Genomic DNA, 20,326 nt, shown 5'->3' on the forward strand with positions numbered 1-20,326 from the left:
AGTTACATAATTAATTTTTCATTTGTTTGCAGGCCAAAGCTGCGGTTCCAATACACACTAGTGTCCCTATGCCATGAAACTGTATCATGCCATTAGAGATGCCAAAACGAAATGGCGCAGCCTGCTGATGACATGGAGTTTCTGATGTCATTCATTTTTGACAACACTGTGAATGTTGCAGCTGTGTCAGACCAATCTAGATGACTGACTTTGGACTGGTTTGACAAAGCTGCAGATTTTCACTTTATCAATAGGTCTCGTCATTTTGTTTCACATCACTAGAGGCATACTACGGTATGGGGTTTCACTGTGTACAAGAAGTGCCCTGACACGTAACTGCAAACAAAGAAAAAATAATTATGTAACTTTACTTTTGAGGTGATAATTAAAACTTTCTGAATACTCTTCACAAAAAATCAAAGAAGTCAACCATTCATCTGGAACACTCTGATGTGTGGCGCATACACATATCACATGGAAATATCACAAACTCTGTAACATTGTTGCAAGACCAAGGTTTAAAACCAAATACTGGACTGTACAACATATCATCATACTTCCCCTGCAAAAGACAGCACAGCAGTGCAAGGTAAAAAACTAAACTCCATCCAAACAGGCCTTGAAGGCCCAACAGTACCGACTGACTGCTGTGTCATCTTCAGGCCACAGGTTTCAATGGATGCGGATAGGGAGAGTCATCGCTCTCTCAGCCATTGTCAGTTTTCGTGACCGGGGGCCACTACTTCCAATCAAGAAGCTCCTCAATTGGGCTCACAAGGGTGGAGTGCACCCCGCTTACCAACAGCGCTGAGCAGACCAGACATGCGCCCTTCCAAGTGCTAGCCAAGCCTGACAGCACTTAACTTAGGTGAAAGGTAAAGCTGTCATCAAACTGGAGGTTGGTTTGAACACCATAGTTCTTTATTAGGCACTGTCGTACTGAGGGTGGATTGCCCTTGCCTTGCACCAACCTCTAAAAGATAAATTATAAAGAGACTTTGCTGTGTTACAACTTCTCCGATTGCAACCTCCAGTTTGATGACAGCTTTACCTTTCACCTAAGTTAAGTGCTGTCAGGCTTGGCTAGCACTTGGAAGGGCGCATGTCTGGTCTGCTCAGCGCTGTTGGTAAGCGGGGTGCACTCCACCCTTGTGAGGCCAATTGAGGAGCATCTTGATTGGAAGTAGCGGCCCCCGGTCACGAAAACTGACAATGGCTGAGAGAGCCATGACTCTCCCTTTTTGTATTTTCTGTTTTTATGTGTTTTTGCAATTGATTAGCATCTCACTCAACTGCCTGTACCTTTGCTGCCATCTCAGTTTCATGTGTCATTCAAGACAAAGAGGAAGACAGGTGAAAACTATTAGTATCCACTGAAGTCCATATTTGAACAAACAACGGCACTACTGTGCATGACTATATTGATTTTATGAATGTTCTATTAGTTCATTGGAAAATTTAAATAAATGTTGAGTTACATGAAAAATTTGGACTTTCATACATTATTTCATTTGTTATTTAACTTGTCTGAACAACTTATAGTAAAGTCAGGATGCAGTGCAGCAATACTCATTTTATCCTTCCTGCTTTGTATAAATAATAAAAGGTTGGTTTCTAATTATAACAAAAGCAAAAAGAATGAAGAACCCACAAAAACAGAATGTAATTTACCAAAGAAAAACAAACAAAAAAGTCAAAATAGCATTTTCTTTCAGTGAACAAAACTGTACCAGTGGACTCGTCCGAAACGTCCACACTTTTATAGTTTTAAATACTGACAATATTTGGAATCAGTGTAATCAGAGGGGTAAGGATAGTTGTGGGAAAATGTTTTTAAAAATCAACCAAACAACAAAAACAATACTCATGAATTTTTGATACATCCTTGTACATACATTTCCATGTATCCAAAAATGTGTTCTAAATATGGAGTGTTTGCCCCTGATTGTACAATGGGCCTATGATAGTTATAAGTGTCATTTGTTAAAAATTTCCACAAATAATAAGTTTAGCACAAAATCAGTATACAATGTTAGATGCCAGTTAAGAAACCTTTCTGATAGCACCTCATTCACCCCTGTATGAGTAGTACGCGTTGAGAAAGAGAGATGTTGATTTGTGAAATAATATACATGATGATAAATTGGCAAATGAGATGAGAAAGATTACTAAAATACATCTGTTGAAAAGGCAGCGAAAGTGCCAGTAATGCATATTACACAATGAAATATTACCTAGCGGACTCAGAGTAGTGGTTAATAATGAAAAGAAATAACTACAAACACTTTGTCACATTACAATACACTAGTGAACCTGGCAATGCATCACAGTTGCTAAATATAAGGGGCGTTCAAAAAGAAACAAGCCGGAGGAATAATTACAGAAACCAGTACCTGTATGTTAGAAGTATTGACCTTGGCTGTAGGGACACTTGTCTCACTTTGACATAAGGCGGTGAATGGCTGTCTCATAAAATTCCTGGGGCTGTGATGTTAACCAGTTCTGCACATACAGCTGGACGTCGTAGTCTGAGGTGAATCGGTTGCTCCTCAGAGCCTTTCTAAGGGAACCAAAAACGGCATAATCACAGAGATGGATTTCCGGACTTACTGGAGGGTGGCTGAGAACCTCCCATTTGAATTTCTGCAGGAGTGCCATGAGTGTGTTGGCCAAATGAGGCTTTGCATTGTCATGGAGCAGAATGACCCCACGGGAGAGATTGCCTGGTCTTTTTGATTTGGTCATTTGGAGAAGGGTGGTCAAGGTATGCAAGTAATGCTGGGCATTCACTGTTGTCACATGCTGCAGGAAGTGAATCAGAAGGGGGCCATCTTGGTCAAAGAAGAACGTCAGCATAACATTTCCTGCACTTGTGTGGATGGCCTTGGCCTTTTTTGGTGGTGTTTACCCTGGATGCTTCCACTGGAGACTTTGTCGTTTTGATTCTGGCTCAAAGTGATGACACCATGACTATCTCCAGCCACCAATCGTGCCAGGAACGCATTCCCTTCCTAAGCATAGCGCTGCAGATGAGCAAGATGGTAGGCCATTCAACATGCTTCCTGGTGTGGTTGAAGACTATGGGGCACCCATTGGGCACACACTTTGCACATGTGCAGTCGTTTCTTCATGATAGTGTGAACACTTCCTACACTCAATCCGACCATGGTGGCTATGGCTTTCACTGTTACTCGGCAGTCCTAGGTAATGACTGCATCCACCAGCTGGACGGTGTCATTGGTAATGCAGTGTGGTGCTCCAGACCGTGCATCATCGGCTAACGACACCCGTTCTTACCTGAAGCGCTTGTGCCACACCTTGACCCTTGCAAGGGACATACAGTGTTCGCTGTACACTTGTGACATATGTCAATGAATGACCATTCCTCCTACTGCTTCCACTGTCAGAAAACAAACAACACCTCTTTGCTCCAACACCTCTTTGCTCTTCTGTTGACACCTCCATGTCACTGTATGCAATGTGACTGGCAGCGTTGGACGATTGATCCATGCTGCTGCTAGCTCTGTATGGTCACGTGATGTGAACGCGTGCCCTCTAGCGATGGGCCGTGAACTTTCACACTCTGGTCGGAACCACACCCCATTACACATGCCATGATATTAACCTCCTGTCACCGGTTTGTGTATTCGAGACTCCGGCTCGTTTTTTTTTGAACGCCCCTTATATGTATGGGAATTGGACATACATCCTAAACTCCTTCCCTCCCTCCCCTCTCTGTCCACCTCCATCTCCACCCCCTCCCCCCCTTTGCCAGTGCATCCCTTTCACCTCTCTGTGTCCACCTCCCCCCCTGCCCCTCCCCCGTCTCTGACCTATTTCTCTCTCTGACCTTGAGCCTTGCTAACAACACTTCTCTTGGGAACTGAATAAGCTTAAGATGAATGGGTAAATCGGTTGGGATCATTGGTAAAAAGGGATGAGTGACACATTACAAAATTTTAGATGATTCAGATTCCAGAATCATAAGCCAAATGCTGCAAATACATCTTCTCTGTTTTAATATATGCCCTCTTATCATAATTGAAACTGGCTGCAAGAAAGAAATCAAAACTGCATGTTTTCAGCACAGTATGACATTTTCTTTCCTGCTGTTGGTTTTAACAAAAACTTGCACATTGTTGTTTAAAAAAATAAATAGCTTACGTCCATCTGAATGTTTGTTAGAGCATCATGTAAAAATTTGAAGTAAATATGTCCTGAACTATTAGAGATCTGTGGAAACAATGTTAAACAACTTGTCTTCATGTAGTACTACAGATGGGTGATTTCATCTCAAATCATACAGATCATGTCAACTCGTGACCATCAATTTTTCTGGAAAAAATATATATTGGACCTCTACATCATAAGTGTTAAGAAATAAAGTGTTTTCGTTTTACCTTAATTTTTGTAAATGGTATGGGCCTTCCAAATATGTATATTTTGTAAATAATTCTTAAAACAGTATATATATATATATATATATATATATATATATATATATATATATATAATGGAAGGAAACATTCCACGTGGGAAAAATTATATATAAAAAACAAAGATGAGGTGACTTACCGAACAAAAGCGCTGGCAGGTCGATAGACACACAAACAAACACAAACACACACACAAAATTCAAGCTTTCGCAACAAACTGTTGCCTCATCAGGAAAGAGGGAAAGAGAGGGGAAGACGAAAGGAAGTGGGTTTTAAGGGAGAGGGTAAGGAGTCATTCCAATCCCGGGAGCGGAAAGACTTACCTTAGGGGGAAAAAAGGACAGGTATACACTCGCACACACGCACATATCCATCCACACATACAGACACAAGCAGACATATTTAAAGACAAAGAGTTTGGGCAGAGATGTCAGTCGAGGCAGAAGTGTAGAGGCAAAGAAGTTGTTGAAAGACAGGTGAGGTATGAGTGGCGGCAACTTGAAATTAGCGGAGATTGAGGCCTGGCGGATGACGAGAATAGAGGATATACTGAAGGGCAAGTTCCCATCTCCGGAGTTCGGATAGGTTGGTGTTGGTGGGAAGTATCCAGATAACCCGGACGGTGTAACACTGTGCCAAGATGTGCTGGCTGTGCACCAAGGCATGTTTAGCCACAGGGTGATCCTCATTACCAACAAACACTGTCTGCCTGTGTCCATTCATGCGAATGGACAGTTTGTTGCTGGTCATTCCCACATAGAATGCATCACAGTGTAGGCAGGTCAGTTGGTAAATCACGTGGGTGCTTTCACACGTGGCTCTGCCTCTGATCGTGTACACCTTCCGGGTTACAGGACTGGAGTAGGTGGTGGTGGGAGGGTGCATGGGACAGGTTTTGCATCGGGGGCGGTTACAAGGATAGGAGCCAGAGGGTAGGGAAGGTGGTTTGGGGATTTCATAGGGATGAACTAACAGGTTACGAAGGTTAGGTGGACGGCGGAAAGACACTCTTGGCGGAGTGGGGAGGATTTCATGAAGGATGGACCTCATTTCAGGGCAGGATTTGAGGAAGTCGTATCCCTGCTGGAGAGCCACATTCAGAGTCTGGTCCAGTCCCGGAAAGTATCCTGTCACAAGTGGGGCACTTTTGTGGTTCTTCTGTGGGGGATTCTGGGTTTGAGGGGACGAGGAAGTGGCTCTGGTTATTTGCTTCTGTACCAGGTCGGGAGGGTAGTTGCGGGATGCGAAAGCTGTTTTCAGGTTGTTGGTGTAATGATTCAGGGATTCCGGACTGGAGCAGATTCGTTTGCCACGAAGACCTAGGCTGTAGGGAAGGGACCGTTTGATGTGGAATGGGTGGCAGCTGTCATAATGGAGGTACTGTTGCTTGTTGGTGGGTTTGATGTGGACGGACGTGTGAAGTTGGCCATTGGACAGGTGGAGGTCAACGTCAAGGAAAGTGGCATGGGATTTGGAGTAGGACCAGGTGAAACTGATGGAACCAAAGGAGTTGAGGTTGGAGAGGAAATTCTGGAGTTCTTCTTCACTGTGAGTCCAGATCATGAAGATGTCATCAATAAATCTGTACCAAACTTTGGGTTGGCAGACTTGGGTAACCAAGAAGGCTTCCTCTAAGCGACCCATGAATAGGTTGGCGTACGAGGGGGCCATCCTGGTGCCCATGGCTGTTCCCTTTAATTGTTGGTATGTCTGGCCCTCAAAAGTGAAGAAGTTGTGGGTCAGGATGAAGCTGGCTAAGGTGATGAGGAAAGAGGTTTTAGGTAGGGTGGCAGGTGATCGGCGTGAAAGGAAATGCTCCATCGCAGCGAGGCCCTGGACGTGCGGAATATTAGTGTATAAGGACGTGGCATCAATGGTTACAAGGATGGTTTCCGGGGGTAACAGATTGGGTAAGGATTCCAGGCGTTCAAGGAAGTGGTTGGTGTCCTTGATGAAGGATGGGAGACTGCATGTAATGGGTTGAAGGTGTTGATCTACGTAGGCAGAGATACGTTCTGTGGGGGCTTGGTAACCAGCTACAATGGGGCGGCCGGGATGATTGGGTTTGTGGATTTTAGGAAGAAGGTAGAAGGTAGGGGTGCGGGGTGTCGGTGGGGTCAGGAGGTTGATGGAGTCAGGTGAAAGGTTTTGCAGGGGGCCTAAGGTTCTGAGGATTCCTTGAAGCTCCGCCTGGACATCGGGAATGGGGTTACCTTGGCAAACTTTGTATGTGGTGTTGTCTGAAAGCTGACGCAGTCCCTCAGCCACATACTCCCGACGATCAAGTACCACGGTCGTGGAACCCTTGTCCGCCGGAAGAATGACGATGGATCGGTCAGCCTTCAGATCACGGATAGCCTGGGCTTCAGCAGTGGTGATGTTGGGTGTAGGATTAAGGTTTTTTAAGAAGGATTGAGATGCAAGGCTGGAAGTCAGAAATTCCTGGAAGGTTTGGAGAGGGTGATTTTGAGGAAGAGGAGGTGGGTCCCGCTGTGACGGAGGACGGAACTGTTCCAGGCAGGGTTCAATTTGGATGGTGTCTTGAGGAGTCGGATCATTAGGAGTAGGATTAGGATCATTTTTCTTCGTGGCAAAGTGATACTTCCAGCAGAGAGTACGGGTGTAGGACAGTAAATCTTTGACGAGGGCTGTTTGGTTGAATCTGGGAGTGGGGCTGAAGGTGAGGCCTTTGGATAGGACAGAGGTTTCGGATTGGGAGAGAGGTTTGGAGGAAAGGCTAACTACTGAATTAGGGTGTTGTGGTTCCAGATTGTGTTGATCGAAATTTTGAGGTTTTGGAGGGAGTGGAGCTGGAAGTGGGAGATTGAGTAGATGGGAGAGACTGGGTTTGTGTGCAATGAGAGGAGGTTGAGGTTTGCTGGAAAGGTTGTGAAGGATGAGTGAGTTGCCTTTCCGGAGGTGGGAAACCAGGAGATTGGATAGTTTTTTGAGGTGGAGGGTGGCATGCTGTTCTAATTTACGGTTGGCCTGTAGGAGGATGCTCTGAACAGCCGGTGTGGATGTGGGGGAGGAAAGATTAAGGACTTTTATTAAGGATAGGAGTTGACGGGTGTGTTCATTGGCTGAGTTGATGTGTAGGTGAAGGATTAGGTGGGTGAGGGCAATGGATTGTTCAGTTTGGAACTGGTATAGGGACTGATGGAAGGAAGGGTTGCAGCCAGAGATGGGAACTTTGAGTGTGAGGCCTTTGGGGGTAATGCCAAATGTCAGACAAGCCTGAGAAAATAAAATATGCGAGCGTAATCTGGCTAGGGCGAAGGCATGTTTGCGGAGGGAATGTAAATAAAACTTAATGGGATCATTGTGGGGGTGTTGTGAGGGTGACATGGTGTTAGAAGGTGGAAAGTGTAACATGGGGTGAAATGAAAATGAAAATAAAAATATATGGGGAGAGATAAAGGTGAACCGGAAAGAAACTGGAGATCTGGAATGAAAAAAGGCGAAAAGGTGTTGGTTACAGCTGGGCTATGTTGGACTTGGGTTGGTAGACAACGATGTGCATAAAGGTTAGGTGGTTGTGTTGCCGCCAAAACACGTTAAAGGACGGAGAAATTCGGGAAAATTTCGAAAAAACTGCGTGTAGTATATTAAAAGGAGTGGTATTGTGGTGGCAGATTATGAAAATGAGGCTAACAATTGTCTGACGAAGAAATAATGGCGTTAAAACCTGTGGGAAGCGGCTAAAAATGATCGGTGATGTGGGAAAAACGGAAATGGAAATAAAGCGAAAGTTATTAGAACTGGCCGAAATGGTTGTTTAAAAGGTGAAAGGAGCTGTTTGTGAACTAGAAACGGTGGATATTATAGCGGCGGTAGTGCTGAAAGCGGCAAAAAAATTTTTTGGTTATAGTTTGGAAGTGGGTTACGTATTGTTGAGTATATAAATAGGCGGGATAAAATAGTATAGCAGATTACGGTAAAAAGGAGAAGGTGAATGCAAAGTGAAACTACTGGCAAAAACAGAAAGAGGAAAATAAGACGACAGAAAAGATTTCGAAATGGAACAGTGACAATAACAAACGTAATTGTTGGATTCAAATTAATGATATCAATATAATGGAAGGAAACATTCCACGTGGGAAAAATTATATATAAAAAACAAAGATGAGGTGACTTACCGAACAAAAGCGCTGGCAGGTCGATAGACACACAAACAAACACAAACACACACACAAAATTCAAGCTTTCGCAACAAACTGTTGCCTCATCAGGAAAGAGGGAAGGAGAGGGGAAGACGAAAGGAAGTGGGTTTTAAGGGAGAGGGTAAGGAGTCATTCCAATCCCGGGAGCGGAAAGACTTACCTTAGGGGGAAAAAAGGACAGGTATACACTCGCACACACGCACATATCCATCCACACATACAGACACAAGCAGACATATTTAAAGACAAAGAGTTTGGGCAGAGATGTCAGTCGAGGCAGAAGTGTAGAGGCAAAGAAGTTGTTGAAAGACAGGTGAGGTATGAGTGGCGGCAACTTGAAATTAGCGGAGATTGAGGCCTGGCGGATGACGAGAATAGAGGATATACTGAAGGGCAAGTTCCCATCTCCGGAGTTCGGATAGGTTGGTGTTGGTGGGAAGTATCCAGATAACCCGGACGGTGTAACACTGTGCCAAGATGTGCTGGCTGTGCACCAAGGCATGTTTAGCCACAGGGTGATCCTCATTACCAACAAACACTGTCTGCCTGTGTCCAATCATGCGAATGGACAGTTTGTTGCTGGTCATTCCCACATAGAATGCATCACAGTGTAGGCAGGTCAGTTGGTAAATCACGTGGGTGCTTTCACACGTGGCTCTGCCTCTGATCGTGTACACCTTCCGGGTTACAGGACTGGAGTAGGTGGTGGTGGGAGGGTGCATGGGACAGGTTTTGCATCGGGGGCGGTTACAAGGATAGGAGCCAGAGGGTAGGGAAGGTGGTTTGGGGATTTCATAGGGATGAACTAACAGGTTACGAAGGTTAGGTGGACGGCGGAAAGACACTCTTGGCGGAGTGGGGAGGATTTCATGAAGGATGGACCTCATTTCAGGGCAGGATTTGAGGAAGTCGTATCCCTGCTGGAGAGCCACATTCAGAGTCTGGTCCAGTCCCGGAAAGTATCCTGTCACAAGTGGGGCACTTTTGTGGTTCTTCTGTGGGGGATTCTGGGTTTGAGGGGACGAGGAAGTGGCTCTGGTTATTTGCTTCTGTACCAGGTCGGGAGGGTAGTTGCGGGATGCGAAAGCTGTTTTCAGGTTGTTGGTGTAATGATTCAGGGATTCCGGACTGGAGCAGATTCGTTTGCCACGAAGACCTAGGCTGTAGGGAAGGGACCGTTTGATGTGGAATGGGTGGCAGCTGTCATAATGGAGGTACTGTTGCTTGTTGGTGGGTTTGATGTGGACGGACGTGTGAAGTTGGCCATTGGACAGGTGGAGGTCAACGTCAAGGAAAGTGGCATGGGATTTGGAGTAGGACCAGGTGAAACTGATGGAACCAAAGGAGTTGAGGTTGGAGAGGAAATTCTGGAGTTCTTCTTCACTGTGAGTCCAGATCATGAAGATGTCATCAATAAATCTGTACCAAACTTTGGGTTGGCAGACTTGGGTAACCAAGAAGGCTTCCTCTAAGCGACCCATGAATAGGTTGGCGTACGAGGGGGCCATCCTGGTGCCCATGGCTGTTCCCTTTAATTGTTGGTATGTCTGGCCCTCAAAAGTGAAGAAGTTGTGGGTCAGGATGAAGCTGGCTAAGGTGATGAGGAAAGAGGTTTTAGGTAGGGTGGCAGGTGATCGGCGTGAAAGGAAATGCTCCATCGCAGCGAGGCCCTGGACGTGCGGAATATTAGTGTATAAGGACGTGGCATCAATGGTTACAAGGATGGTTTCCGGGGGTAACAGATTGGGTAAGGATTCCAGGCGTTCAAGGAAGTGGTTGGTGTCCTTGATGAAGGATGGGAGACTGCATGTAATGGGTTGAAGGTGTTGATCTACGTAGGCAGAGATACGTTCTGTGGGGGCTTGGTAACCAGCTACAATGGGGCGGCCGGGATGATTGGGTTTGTGGATTTTAGGAAGAAGGTAGAAGGTAGGGGTGCGGGGTGTCGGTGGGGTCAGGAGGTTGATGGAGTCAGGTGAAAGGTTTTGCAGGGGGCCTAAGGTTCTGAGGATTCCTTGAAGCTCCGCCTGGACATCGGGAATGGGGTTACCTTGGCAAACTTTGTATGTGGTGTTGTCTGAAAGCTGACGCAGTCCCTCAGCCACATACTCCCGACGATCAAGTACCACGGTCGTGGAACCCTTGTCCGCCGGAAGAATGACGATGGATCGGTCAGCCTTCAGATCACGGATAGCCTGGGCTTCAGCAGTGGTGATGTTGGGTGTAGGATTAAGGTTTTTTAAGAAGGATTGAGATGCAAGGCTGGACGTCAGAAATTCCTGGAAGGTTTGGAGAGGGTGATTTTGAGGAAGAGGAGGTGGGTCCCGCTGTGACGGAGGACGGAACTGTTCCAGGCAGGGTTCAATTTGGATGGTGTCTTGAGGAGTCGGATCATTAGGAGTAGGATTAGGATCATTTTTCTTCGTGGCAAAGTGATACTTCCAGCAGAGAGTACGGGTGTAGGACAGTAAATCTTTGACGAGGGCTGTTTGGTTGAATCTGGGAGTGGGGCTGAAGGTGAGGCCTTTGGATAGGACAGAGGTTTCGGATTGGGAGAGAGGTTTGGAGGAAAGGTTAACTACTGAATTAGGGTGTTGTGGTTCCAGATTGTGTTGATCGGAATTTTGAGGTTTTGGAGGGAGTGGAGCTGGAAGTGGGAGATTGAGTAGATGGGAGAGACTGGGTTTGTGTGCAATGAGAGGAGGTTGAGGTTTGCTGGAAAGGTTGTGAAGGATGAGTGAGTTGCCTTTCCGGAGGTGGGAAACCAGGAGATTGGATAGTTTTTTGAGGTGGAGGGTGGCATGCTGTTCTAATTTACGGTTGGCCTGTAGGAGGATGCTCTGAACAGCCGGTGTGGATGTGGGGGAGGAAAGATTAAGGACTTTTATTAAGGATAGGAGTTGACGGGTGTGTTCATTGGCTGAGTTGATGTGTAGGTGAAGGATTAGGTGGGTGAGGGCAATGGATTGTTCAGTTTGGAACTGGTATAGGGACTGATGGAAGGAAGGGTTGCAGCCAGAGATGGGAACTTTGAGTGTGAGGCCTTTGGGGGTAATGCCAAATGTCAGACAAGCCTGAGAAAATAAAATATGCGAGCGTAATCTGGCTAGGGCGAAGGCATGTTTGCGGAGGGAATGTAAATAAAACTTAATGGGATCATTGTGGGGGTGTTGTGAGGGTGACATGGTGTTAGAAGGTGGAAAGTGTAACATGGGGTGAAATGAAAATGAAAATAAAAATATATGGGGAGAGATAAAGGTGAACCGGAAAGAAACTGGAGATCTGGAATGAAAAAAGGCGAAAAGGTGTTGGTTACAGCTGGGCTATGTTGGACTTGGGTTGGTAGACAACGATGTGCATAAAGGTTAGGTGGTTGTGTTGCCGCCAAAACACGTTAAAGGACGGAGAAATTCGGGAAAATTTCGAAAAAACTGCGTGTAGTATATTAAAAGGAGTGGTATTGTGGTGGCAGATTATGAAAATGAGGCTAACAATTGTCTGACGAAGAAATAATGGCGTTAAAACCTGTGGGAAGCGGCTAAAAATGATCGGTGATGTGGGAAAAACGGAAATGGAAATAAAGCGAAAGTTATTAGAACTGGCCGAAATGGTTGTTTAAAAGGTGAAAGGAGCTGTTTGTGAACTAGAAACGGTGGATATTATAGCGGCGGTAGTGCTGAAAGCGGCAAAAAAATTTTTTGGTTATAGTTTGGAAGTGGGTTACGTATTGTTGAGTATATAAATAGGCGGGATAAAATAGTATAGCAGATTACGGTAAAAAGGAGAAGGTGAATGCAAAGTGAAACTACTGGCAAAAACAGAAAGAGGAAAATAAGACGACAGAAAAGATTTCGAAATGGAACAGTGACAATAACAAACGTAATTGTTGGATTCAAATTAATGATATCAATATAATGGAAGGAAACATTCCACGTGGGAAAAATTATATATAAAAAACAAAGATGAGGTGACTTACCGAACAAAAGCGCTGGCAGGTCGATAGACACACAAACAAACACAAACACACACACAAAATTCAAGCTTTCGCAACAAACTGTTGCCTCATCAGGAAAGAGGGAAGGAGAGGGGAAGACGAAAGGAAGTGGGTTTTAAGGGAGAGGGTAAGGAGTCATTCCAATCCCGGGAGCGGAAAGACTTACCTTAGGGGGAAAAAAGGACAGGTATACACTCGCACACACGCACATATCCATCCACACATACAGACACAAGCAGACATATTTAAAGACAAAGAGTTTGGGCAGAGATGTCAGTCGAGGCAGAAGTGTAGAGGCAAAGAAGTTGTTGAAAGACAGGTGAGGTATGAGTGGCGGCAACTTGAAATTAGCGGAGATTGAGGCCTGGCGGATGACGAGAATAGAGGATATACTGAAGGGCAAGTTCCCATCTCCGGAGTTCGGATAGGTTGGTGTTGGTGGGAAGTATCCAGATAACCCGGACGGTGTAACACTGTGCCAAGATGTGCTGGCTGTGCACCAAGGCATGTTTAGCCACAGGGTGATCCTCATTACCAACAAACACTGTCTGCCTGTGTCCAATCATGCGAATGGACAGTTTGTTGCTGGTCATTCCCACATAGAATGCATCACAGTGTAGGCAGGTCAGTTGGTAAATCACGTGGGTGCTTTCACACGTGGCTCTGCCTCTGATCGTGTACACCTTCCGGGTTACAGGACTGGAGTAGGTGGTGGTGGGAGGGTGCATGGGACAGGTTTTGCATCGGGGGCGGTTACAAGGATAGGAGCCAGAGGGTAGGGAAGGTGGTTTGGGGATTTCATAGGGATGAACTAACAGGTTACGAAGGTTAGGTGGACGGCGGAAAGACACTCTTGGCGGAGTGGGGAGGATTTCATGAAGGATGGACCTCATTTCAGGGCAGGATTTGAGGAAGTCGTATCCCTGCTGGAGAGCCACATTCAGAGTCTGGTCCAGTCCCGGAAAGTATCCTGTCACAAGTGGGGCACTTTTGTGGTTCTTCTGTGGGGGATTCTGGGTTTGAGGGGACGAGGAAGTGGCTCTGGTTATTTGCTTCTGTACCAGGTCGGGAGGGTAGTTGCGGGATGCGAAAGCTGTTTTCAGGTTGTTGGTGTAATGATTCAGGGATTCCGGACTGGAGCAGATTCGTTTGCCACGAAGACCTAGGCTGTAGGGAAGGGACCGTTTGATGTGGAATGGGTGGCAGCTGTCATAATGGAGGTACTGTTGCTTGTTGGTGGGTTTGATGTGGACGGACGTGTGAAGTTGGCCATTGGACAGGTGGAGGTCAACGTCAAGGAAAGTGGCATGGGATTTGGAGTAGGACCAGGTGAAACTGATGGAACCAAAGGAGTTGAGGTTGGAGAGGAAATTCTGGAGTTCTTCTTCACTGTGAGTCCAGATCATGAAGATGTCATCAATAAATCTGTACCAAACTTTGGGTTGGCAGACTTGGGTAACCAAGAAGGCTTCCTCTAAGCGACCCATGAATAGGTTGGCGTACGAGGGGGCCATCCTGGTGCCCATGGCTGTTCCCTTTAATTGTTGGTATGTCTGGCCCTCAAAAGTGAAGAAGTTGTGGGTCAGGATGAAGCTGGCTAAGGTGATGAGGAAAGAGGTTTTAGGTAGGGTGGCAGGTGATCGGCGTGAAAGGAAATGCTCCATCGCAGCGAGGCCCTGGACGTGCGGAATATTAGTGTATAAGGACGTGGCATCAATGGTTACAAGGATGGTTTCCGGGGGTAACAGATTGGGTAAGGATTCCAGGCGTTCAAGGAAGTGGTTGGTGTCCTTGATGAAGGATGGGAGACTGCATGTAATGGGTTGAAGGTGTTGATCTACGTAGGCAGAGATACGTTCTGTGGGGGCTTGGTAACCAGCTACAATGGGGCGGCCGGGATGATTGGGTTTGTGGATTTTAGGAAGAAGGTAGAAGGTAGGGGTGCGGGGTGTCGGTGGGGTCAGGAGGTTGATGGAGTCAGGTGAAAGGTTTTGCAGGGGGCCTAAGGTTCTGAGGATTCCTTGAAGCTCCGCCTGGACATCGGGAATGGGGTTACCTTGGCAAACTTTGTATGTGGTGTTGTCTGAAAGCTGACGCAGTCCCTCAGCCACATACTCCCGACGATCAAGTACCACGGTCGTGGAACCCTTGTCCGCCGGAAGAATGACGATGGATCGGTCAGCCTTCAGATCACGGATAGCCTGGGCTTCAGCAGTGGTGATGTTGGGTGTAGGATTAAGGTTTTTTAAGAAGGATTGAGATGCAAGGCTGGAAGTCAGAAATTCCTGGAAGGTTTGGAGAGGGTGATTTTGAGGAAGAGGAGGTGGGTCCCGCTGTGACGGAGGACGGAACTGTTCCAGGCAGGGTTCAATTTGGATGGTGTCTTGAGGAGTCGGATCATTAGGAGTAGGATTAGGATCATTTTTCTTCGTGGCAAAGTGATACTTCCAGCAGAGAGTACGGGTGTAGGACAGTAAATCTTTGACGAGGGCTGTTTGGTTGAATCTGGGAGTGGGGCTGAAGGTGAGGCCTTTGGATAGGACAGAGGTTTCGGATTGGGAGAGAGGTTTGGAGGAAAGGTTAACTACTGAATTAGGGTGTTGTGGTTCCAGATTGTGTTGATCGGAATTTTGAGGTTTTGGAGGGAGTGGAGCTGGAAGTGGGAGATTGAGTAGATGGGAGAGACTGGGTTTGTGTGCAATGAGAGGAGGTTGAGGTTTGCTGGAAAGGTTGTGAAGGATGAGTGAGTTGCCTTTCCGGAGGTGGGAAACCAGGAGATTGGATAGTTTTTTGAGGTGGAGGGTGGCATGCTGTTCTAATTTACGGTTGGCCTGTAGGAGGATGCTCTGAACAGCCGGTGTGGATGTGGGGGAGGAAAGATTAAGGACTTTTATTAAGGATAGGAGTTGACGGGTGTGTTCATTGGCTGAGTTGATGTGTAGGTGAAGGATTAGGTGGGTGAGGGCAATGGATTGTTCAGTTTGGAACTGGTATAGGGACTGATGGAAGGAAGGGTTGCAGCCAGAGATGGGAACTTTGAGTGTGAGGCCTTTGGGGGTAATGCCAAATGTCAGACAAGCCTGAGAAAATAAAATATGCGAGCGTAATCTGGCTAGGGCGAAGGCATGTTTGCGGAGGGAATGTAAATAAAACTTAATGGGATCATTGTGGGGGTGTTGTGAGGGTGACATGGTGTTAGAAGGTGGAAAGTGTAACATGGGGTGAAATGAAAATGAAAATAAAAATATATGGGGAGAGATAAAGGTGAACCGGAAAGAAACTGGAGATCTGGAATGAAAAAAGGCGAAAAGGTGTTGGTTACAGCTGGGCTATGTTGGACTTGGGTTGGTAGACAACGATGTGCATAAAGGTTAGGTGGTTGTGTTGCCGCCAAAACACGTTAAAGGACGGAGAAATTCGGGAAAATTTCGAAAAAACTGCGTGTAGTATATTAAAAGGAGTGGTATTGTGGTGGCAGATTATGAAAATGAGGCTAACAATTGTCTGACGAAGAAATAATGGCGTTAAAACCTGTGGGAAGCGGCTAAAAATGATCGGTGATGTGGGAAAAACGGAAATGGAAATAAAGCGAAAGTTATTAGAACTGGCCGAAATGGTTGTTTAAAAGGTGAAAGGAGCTGTTTGTGAACTAGAAACGGTGGATATTATAGCGGCGGTAGTGCTGAAAGCGGCAAAAAAATTTTTTGGTTATAGTTTGGAAGTGGGTTACGTATTGTTGAGTATATAAATAGGCGGGATAAAATAGTATAGCAGATTACGGTAAAAAGGAGAAGGTGAATGCAAAGTGAAACTACTGGCAAAAACAGAAAGAGGAAAATAAGACGACAGAAAAGATTTCGAAATGGAACAGTGACAATAACAAACGTAATTGTTGGATTCAAATTAATGATATCAATATAATGGAAGGAAACATTCCACGTGGGAAAAATTATATATAAAAAACAAAGATGAGGTGACTTACCGAACAAAAGCGCTGGCAGGTCGATAGACACACAAACAAACACAAACACACACACAAAATTCAAGCTTTCGCAACAAACTGTTGCCTCATCAGGAAAGAGGGAAGGAGAGGGGAAGACGAAAGGAAGTGGGTTTTAAGGGAGAGGGTAAGGAGTCATTCCAATCCCGGGAGCGGAAAGACTTACCTTAGGGGGAAAAAAGGACAGGTATACACTCGCACACACGCACATATCCATCCACACATACAGACACAAGCAGACATATTTAAAGACAAAGAGTTTGGGCAGAGATGTCAGTCGAGGCAGAAGTGTAGAGGCAAAGAAGTTGTTGAAAGACAGGTGAGGTATGAGTGGCGGCAACTTGAAATTAGCGGAGATTGAGGCCTGGCGGATGACGAGAATAGAGGATATACTGAAGGGCAAGTTCCCATCTCCGGAGTTCGGATAGGTTGGTGTTGGTGGGAAGTATCCAGATAACCCGGACGGTGTAACACTGTGCCAAGATGTGCTGGCTGTGCACCAAGGCATGTTTAGCCACAGGGTGATCCTCATTACCAACAAACACTGTCTGCCTGTGTCCAATCATGCGAATGGACAGTTTGTTGCTGGTCATTCCCACATAGAATGCATCACAGTGTAGGCAGGTCAGTTGGTAAATCACGTGGGTGCTTTCACACGTGGCTCTGCCTCTGATCGTGTACACCTTCCGGGTTACAGGACTGGAGTAGGTGGTGGTGGGAGGGTGCATGGGACAGGTTTTGCATCGGGGGCGGTTACAAGGATAGGAGCCAGAGGGTAGGGAAGGTGGTTTGGGGATTTCATAGGGATGAACTAACAGGTTACGAAGGTTAGGTGGACGGCGGAAAGACACTCTTGGCGGAGTGGGGAGGATTTCATGAAGGATGGACCTCATTTCAGGGCAGGATTTGAGGAAGTCGTATCCCTGCTGGAGAGCCACATTCAGAGTCTGGTCCAGTCCCGGAAAGTATCCTGTCACAAGTGGGGCACTTTTGTGGTTCTTCTGTGGGGGATTCTGGGTTTGAGGGGACGAGGAAGTGGCTCTGGTTATTTGCTTCTGTACCAGGTCGGGAGGGTAGTTGCGGGATGCGAAAGCTGTTTTCAGGTTGTTGGTGTAATGATTCAGGGATTCCGGACTGGAGCAGATTCGTTTGCCACGAAGACCTAGGCTGTAGGGAAGGGACCGTTTGATGTGGAATGGGTGGCAGCTGTCATAATGGAGGTACTGTTGCTTGTTGGTGGGTTTGATGTGGACGGACGTGTGAAGTTGGCCATTGGACAGGTGGAGGTCAACGTCAAGGAAAGTGGCATGGGATTTGGAGTAGGACCAGGTGAAACTGATGGAACCAAAGGAGTTGAGGTTGGAGAGGAAATTCTGGAGTTCTTCTTCACTGTGAGTCCAGATCATGAAGATGTCATCAATAAATCTGTACCAAACTTTGGGTTGGCAGACTTGGGTAACCAAGAAGGCTTCCTCTAAGCGACCCATGAATAGGTTGGCGTACGAGGGGGCCATCCTGGTGCCCATGGCTGTTCCCTTTAATTGTTGGTATGTCTGGCCCTCAAAAGTGAAGAAGTTGTGGGTCAGGATGAAGCTGGCTAAGGTGATGAGGAAAGAGGTTTTAGGTAGGGTGGCAGGTGATCGGCGTGAAAGGAAATGCTCCATCGCAGCGAGGCCCTGGACGTGCGGAATATTAGTGTATAAGGACGTGGCATCAATGGTTACAAGGATGGTTTCCGGGGGTAACAGATTGGGTAAGGATTCCAGGCGTTCAAGGAAGTGGTTGGTGTCCTTGATGAAGGATGGGAGACTGCATGTAATGGGTTGAAGGTGTTGATCTACGTAGGCAGAGATACGTTCTGTGGGGGCTTGGTAACCAGCTACAATGGGGCGGCCGGGATGATTGGGTTTGTGGATTTTAGGAAGAAGGTAGAAGGTAGGGGTGCGGGGTGTCGGTGGGGTCAGGAGGTTGATGGAGTCAGGTGAAAGGTTTTGCAGGGGGCCTAAGGTTCTGAGGATTCCTTGAAGCTCCGCCTGGACATCGGGAATGGGGTTACCTTGGCAAACTTTGTATGTGGTGTTGTCTGAAAGCTGACGCAGTCCCTCAGCCACATACTCCCGACGATCAAGTACCACGGTCGTGGAACCCTTGTCCGCCGGAAGAATGACGATGGATCGGTCAGCCTTCAGATCACGGATAGCCTGGGCTTCAGCAGTGGTGATGTTGGGTGTAGGATTAAGGTTTTTTAAGAAGGATTGAGATGCAAGGCTGGACGTCAGAAATTCCTGGAAGGTTTGGAGAGGGTGATTTTGAGGAAGAGGAGGTGGGTCCCGCTGTGACGGAGGACGGAACTGTTCCAGGCAGGGTTCAATTTGGATGGTGTCTTGAGGAGTCGGATCATTAGGAGTAGGATTAGGATCATTTTTCTTCGTGGCAAAGTGATACTTCCAGCAGAGAGTACGGGTGTAGGACAGTAAATCTTTGACGAGGGCTGTTTGGTTGAATCTGGGAGTGGGGCTGAAGGTGAGGCCTTTGGATAGGACAGAGGTTTCGGATTGGGAGAGAGGTTTGGAGGAAAGGTTAACTACTGAATTAGGGTGTTGTGGTTCCAGATTGTGTTGATCGGAATTTTGAGGTTTTGGAGGGAGTGGAGCTGGAAGTGGGAGATTGAGTAGATGGGAGAGACTGGGTTTGTGTGCAATGAGAGGAGGTTGAGGTTTGCTGGAAAGGTTGTGAAGGATGAGTGAGTTGCCTTTCCGGAGGTGGGAAACCAGGAGATTGGATAGTTTTTTGAGGTGGAGGGTGGCATGCTGTTCTAATTTACGGTTGGCCTGTAGGAGGATGCTCTGAACAGCCGGTGTGGATGTGGGGGAGGAAAGATTAAGGACTTTTATTAAGGATAGGAGTTGACGGGTGTGTTCATTGGCTGAGTTGATGTGTAGGTGAAGGATTAGGTGGGTGAGGGCAATGGATTGTTCAGTTTGGAACTGGTATAGGGACTGATGGAAGGAAGGGTTGCAGCCAGAGATGGGAACTTTGAGTGTGAGGCCTTTGGGGGTAATGCCAAATGTCAGACAAGCCTGAGAAAATAAAATATGCGAGCGTAATCTGGCTAGGGCGAAGGCATGTTTGCGGAGGGAATGTAAATAAAACTTAATGGGATCATTGTGGGGGTGTTGTGAGGGTGACATGGTGTTAGAAGGTGGAAAGTGTAACATGGGGTGAAATGAAAATGAAAATAAAAATATATGGGGAGAGATAAAGGTGAACCGGAAAGAAACTGGAGATCTGGAATGAAAAAAGGCGAAAAGGTGTTGGTTACAGCTGGGCTATGTTGGACTTGGGTTGGTAGACAACGATGTGCATAAAGGTTAGGTGGTTGTGTTGCCGCCAAAACACGTTAAAGGACGGAGAAATTCGGGAAAATTTCGAAAAAACTGCGTGTAGTATATTAAAAGGAGTGGTATTGTGGTGGCAGATTATGAAAATGAGGCTAACAATTGTCTGACGAAGAAATAATGGCGTTAAAACCTGTGGGAAGCAGCTAAAAATGATCGGTGATGTGGGAAAAACGGAAATGGAAATAAAGCGAAAGTTATTAGAACTGGCCGAAATGGTTGTTTAAAAGGTGAAAGGAGCTGTTTGTGAACTAGAAACGGTGGATATTATAGCGGCGGTAGTGCTGAAAGCGGCAAAAAAATTTTTTGGTTATAGTTTGGAAGTGGGTTACGTA

The 20,326-nt window shown here is 46.4% G+C and overlaps 1 protein-coding gene across 2 annotated transcripts in view; it reads right to left on the reverse strand.

The window, feature by feature from the left end:
- The window catches only part of LOC126474014 (ATP-dependent DNA helicase 2 subunit 1), a 172,535-nt gene that overhangs the window by 123,759 nt on the left and 28,450 nt on the right, over nucleotides 1–20,326 (reverse strand). The window contains exon 1 of one of the 2 annotated variants that reach the window (XM_050101414.1): nucleotides 4,576–4,768. The exons of the other annotated variant lie outside the window; for it this stretch is intronic. The gene's annotated coding sequence lies outside the window, so the exon portion shown is untranslated. Of the gene's footprint in view, nucleotides 1–4,575; nucleotides 4,769–20,326 lie in introns of those variants that run through there. 2 annotated transcript variants of the gene reach the window in all.

The sequence above is a fragment of the Schistocerca serialis genome, chromosome 4, assembly GCF_023864345.2.
Source record: "Schistocerca serialis cubense isolate TAMUIC-IGC-003099 chromosome 4, iqSchSeri2.2, whole genome shotgun sequence".
Lineage (NCBI taxonomy): Eukaryota > Metazoa > Arthropoda > Insecta > Orthoptera > Acrididae > Schistocerca > Schistocerca serialis.